A 6,000-nucleotide genomic window follows, 5' to 3' on the forward strand; every position below is an offset into this window, starting at 1 on the left:
TCAACACACAAAAATACTCGGTATTCTTCCTAAAAACCCTAGATACGAACACTAAAACCCATTTGATACAAATCTCGATCATCGACATCTTCTGCTTCCTTCACAAATTTGTTTCGGATTAATCATAAAATCGGATCAAGTTCTCGAGCATCAACATTCCTGAATCAAACGAAATCGAAGCTTGGTTTTACAACAAATGGGTCATTCAGAATTGAATTCAGATTTTGCATCTAGAGTTAATCTAGGTGATGTATAATACTATAATCTCTTCTTGATTTTATATCTGTGAGTGATTTTGAGTTAAAATATTCTAATTTCTTATCATTAAAACCCAAAAAATCGATTATGATTCACTATCATTTTGATTTTCAATGTTCTGATTCATATTTTGATGTTGAATCATGATTACATTTTGCTTTCATCGATTCAAAGTTCGTTCATGATTAAACTTTGTTTCCAATCTCTCAATAAAAACACAAAGAAATTGATTCTGATTCTTATCCTAAAATCTACGATTTCATTCAACCAAATCAAAGCTCGGGTACAGCAATTTGAAGATTTGTTTTCTAATCGAGCATTAATCGTGGCTCATTTTGCTAAAATTGATTCTAATTCTAGCTCTGGTTTGTGTGATGATCCGCCAGAAGTAGTTGATTCTCAATCAAAGGCTTCAAATCTAAGTTTTCATACAAAAAACTTCCCCTGATGACTTAAAAGATCCATAACATGTGGAAATTACATCTATTGCAGGTATTTTAGGTTTCAATAATTGATAAATTAGGTTTTATCTCCTTGTAATGTCTTAATAATATTGGATTTGCTTATTTGATGAAATATAGTTTTGATTTTAGAAGTAGATTTGTTGATTAATGACATGACCTGGTACTAAATCTGTATAATATGGATTAATATGTTAGTATTCCAAATGTTCTTATATGATTCTGATTTGTATATGATTTTGATTTATACAAATCAAAATCACTCGGTATTCTTCTAAATCTTTGTGATTAAATGGAACTTTGGGATTAGAATAAGGCATGGAGGGGCGGTAATGGAATTTTACATTCTATTTCATTCAGATCGCAAAAACACTTGGTATTCTTCTAAATCTTCTTCATTTTGATTCATAAAACCCTAAAAACGCTCGAGACAAACACTAAAACTCGTTTGATTCAATCTCAATCATCAATATCTTTTGTTTCTTTCAGATTCGGATTTGAAAGCTCTGGTTTTATCAACCTTTCATTCTGATTTTGATTGTGAAATTGCTCGAGCATCAATAGATTAGATCTGATCACTTCAGCATTCACATCGTTCTTCTCCCCAATTTCTTTGAGTTCATTCATATCCTTCTCCCCCTTCAAATTCTTCTCGATCAAAATCATTCGTCAATCTTCATCCAATAGTTTTTCCACCAAATCCCCTAATAATCGCACTCATCATCAACAAAACGAATGGACCAGTATTCAAAAAACCCCTAGCATCGACAAAACCATAGGATTGAAAAACCCTAGCCTTTTATTCAAGTTTTAGCAGTGAAGAACATCAGAATTCACACGTTCATCATAGATTATCGATGGTTCAACTGAATCATATTTTGGGGAGAAGATTGAACCAAATCGCACATTTTAGATTGCAGGTATTTTAAATATAATTTGATTTTAGAAGTTATTTTGTTTGATTAATTAGATGATCTGGTGAAAGATAAGTAAATTTGTGCTAGCTAACTTGATATTATACATGTTTTGATTTGATAAGTCAGGTCTTGCTTCGTATTTTGATTTTAGATGTTATTTTGTTAGAAACTACTTTCTTTAAACCTTTTACTATGAATTAATGTGAACTATTTTTAAATTATGTGTCATATTATGGCTATAGACATTATGATTTTGTTGGAAACAACTTGATTTGAACCTTTTTGTTAAATGATATGTAATATCTGATTTTAGACATTCTTCTTTTGTTGGAAACAACTTTTCTTTGAACCTTTTAATGAAGTATTGTGATAGTTCTTGATTAATAATGAAGCGATGTCATATATTCTGAAATTCTGTGTCATATTCTGATTTAAAATATGTAATATTCTAAGTATTATTATTAGTAAAATTTGAGTTCTAATGTTATTTTGTTGATTAATTAGATAATGCAGTACATACATGGAAATAAAATTTAATACATTAATATTATAGGCAAAATGATGTAACATAATTTCTAATTCCTTATCATTCGAATTTTCAACATTGAGATTCTGATTCTGAAACCATATCAAGATTCAGATCATCAACCATTCCTAAATAAAAGAAACTAAAGTTTGTTATTCCAACAAACGGCTTATTCAACACAATCAGATTCAAATTTTGCATCTAAAGTTATTCTAGGTGACATATAATACTCTAATCTATTCATGGTTTTATCTTAGCGTGTGATTTTGAGTTACTATGATATAATCGGCGAATTTGTCTCTCTGTATGATTTTGAGTTAATGTATTCATCTATAAAATATTCTATAAAGCTTTGTCTTCTGATTATAGAATAGTTTTTAGTCAAAATAAAGAAGTAATGACATATATTCTAAAACTATATATCATATTCTAATTTAAAATATATAATATTCTTAGTATTATGATTAATAAAATTTAAGTTCTTATGTCATTTTGTTGATTTATTAGATAATGCAGTACACATACATTGAAATAAGGCTTAATACATAACTATTCTAGGCATTTTGATTTAACACAATTTATGATTCCTTCTCATTTGGATTTTAAACCTTTTGATTCTGATTCTGAAACCATGCATATCAAGTTTTGGATCATCAACCATTCCTAAATAAAAGAAATTAAAGCTTGTTATTCCAGCAAATGGCTTATTCTAGATAATTGGATTTAGATTTTGCATCTAGAGTTATTCTAGGTAATGTATAATACTATAATCTCTTCACAGTTTTATCTTAGTGCGTGATTTTGAGTTAATGTGTTACAATCTTTGAATTTATCTCTATATGAATTTAATTTCATAAGACATAACTTACTTCTTAAATTGATTTTAGATGTTATTTTGTTTGAGTAATTGGATTATCTAGTAAAAAATTAGTGAAATATTGTTGGATAACTTTATATTCAAAGTATTCTGATTTGATAATTCATATGACACTTCTTAATTTGATTCAAACGTTACTTTGTTTGATTAGTTAGATGATCTAGTAAAAATATTAGTAAAATAGTCTTTGATAACTTAATATTCTTGGTATTTTTATTTGTTAAGCTAGGTGTTACTTCATTAATTTGATTTCAGATGTTATTTTATTGATTAACCAAATGTTACTGCTTACTTTGATAAGTAAAATTAATTCATACACCAATGACTTTATTGTGTAAAGTTAATGTATATATGTAGAACATTCTAATATTTTACATTTTCTTTTATCATAACTTTATGTATTATTCGAAGAAGAACTCTTTATATGTTATTAGGAGAATGTTTGATGTTGATAAATTAAAAGATCCAAAACATGAAGAAGTTAAAACTATTGTAGGTATTTTAGGTTTCAGTAATTGATAAATTAGATTTATCTTTTTTTTTTTTAAAAAAAATTCTTAATAGTCTTCAGTTTGTTTATTGATGATATGTAATTTTAATTTGAGATGCTAATATGTTAATTAATGACATGATCTAGTGCTAAGTTAGTAAAATAGGGTTTGATATAATATTATAGACATTGTTATATGATTCTGAATCCAATAAATTCATTGATTATTGGTTTTATTTTTTTGATTTGGTAGCTAATGGAATCTCTTGTATGTTGTAAAGTTGTAAATTTTACTAATGTTTGATGTTTGTGATTAATTTAAGTTTGTTTGTTTTCAGATATGATTGATTTAACAACATAATATATTACTTGTTATATATTCAATTTTTATGCTTATAAATATTTATAGAATATTTATGTAGAATATATGAAATCATAAAGAGATTTACATCTAGAATATATAAAATCCTAAGAGATTTACATCTAGGTTTTAACTCTACGGGTAACTCAAAAGTGTTCTAATTAAAGATTTTGAGTTCTTATGAAAACTCAAAATCAACAAAATTGTTATGATAATCTAACTAATTATTCATCGTTTCATTAAATTTTAAAGTTATTATTTTGATTCCTTGAAATTAGAGTTAGTATTTCAGAAAAGTTTAAACCAAACATTTATATATAATTGTTGAAGAATAACATCAAATTATGTATCAAATATTCTAGAACAAAATCTATAACAAGACTAATTGGATATCATTGATGTTATATAATGTTAAGTTTCAATATATGTCTAGGTTTATAACAACACTAGTATTATGATATTCTATTTTGGTCTGTAATCCTAATTGCTCTTAGAGTATTAATAACATTTGATATAAGTAATCAATTTATGTTAGTATTCAGATATTTTACTTTAGTTTTAATTGATTTAGCAACATAGTATATTAGTTTGTTTTAGTTTTCATTGACGTGTAGTTGTAACTTTTAATATGAATCCATATTCTTAAAATTATGGAATTATTTACATTAACAATAATTTATTGATGTTGATAAAAGTAAAATAATGAAGAAATTAAAAGCAAAAAAACCCAACAAATAAGAATGATTTAACTTCTAAATCTAACATGTCATTAGAACACAAACTTCAAGGAAAAAGTATAAACTTTAACACAATAGTATCATGTTGACAAGTATTATTAGAAAAATCTAGGCATTATGTATTCTGATTTTGTAAGATTATGATATTATTTATGAAATTTTCGAGACATTTTGTTGTTTAATTAAATGATGTGGTAAAAATATAGTGATATAGGTATTGTTGTATAAATATTCTAGACATTTTGATCTTGTTGGAAACCAATAATGAGTTAGGTATAGCCAAAGGCTTAACGAAAATATAATTGTAAGGCTGGACGGATAAATTCAGTATTAATAAACAAACCAAGTATGGATAAAGTATTCTAGACATTAATATTTTGTTAGAAACTACTTTCTTTGAACCTTTTGGTGAAGTAATGTATAATATTATGATAATATTTGATATAGTATCAACTTATGTGAAATATTCTAAAATTTTGTGTCATATTCGAATTTTCAACATTCTGATTTTGTTGGAAACAACATGCTTTCAACATTTTTGTTAAGTATTGTGTAATATACAATTTTAAACATTTCTGATTCTGTTGGAAACAACTTGCTTTGAACCTTTTTGTTAAGTAATGTGTAATATATGATGTTAGACTTTATATTTTTTTGGAAATAAGATGTTTTGAACCTTTTGTGAAGTATTTTAAAATATTGTGACCGTACCTAGAAATAACAACATGCAATTCCTTAATTGTAAATTGTTTGTTAAATGATTTTTCATTATTTTAAATTCTTAGAATTTTATGAATATTGTATCATTACATTTTATTTTATAATAGGTTCGGAACATAATTGTCTTGTTTGAGAATAAATTTCTTCTTTATATCATAGTTTTGTTGTTTTAACAAAAGCATGTTTTATTTTTTGATGCAGGGAAATGAAGAAATTACCAAATTTAAGGCAAAATGAGTTTTTGTCCTAAAGGAAAGAATGTACAACAATGTTTATCATCAAAAGTAGATAAGGAAAAAACGTATTAGTTCACGGTACCTCGTCTGATAGATCGTCAACTGATCGAAGACGGATCAACAGAATACGAAACAAATATATATGACAATATAGTTGTAATTTTAGTATATAAGATCTATAAATGTTGATATTCAATTTGTGTTATGTATTCGAATATTTTGTTAAATAGTATGTAATATATGATTTTATACATTTTGCTTTCCTTTGGAAACAATTTGTTTTGAACCTCTTTGTAAAGTATTGTGATAGCACTTTATTAATACTGAGGTAATGTGTCGTATTCTAAAATTATGTGTCATATTCTAATTTTAAAATATGTAATATTATAGAATTAATAGTTAATGTTACAAGAATGT

Source organism: Lactuca serriola, chromosome 5, assembly GCF_051521515.1.
Source record: "Lactuca serriola cultivar US96UC23 chromosome 5, Lser_US96UC23_V15, whole genome shotgun sequence".
Taxonomy (NCBI): domain Eukaryota; kingdom Viridiplantae; phylum Streptophyta; class Magnoliopsida; order Asterales; family Asteraceae; genus Lactuca; species Lactuca serriola.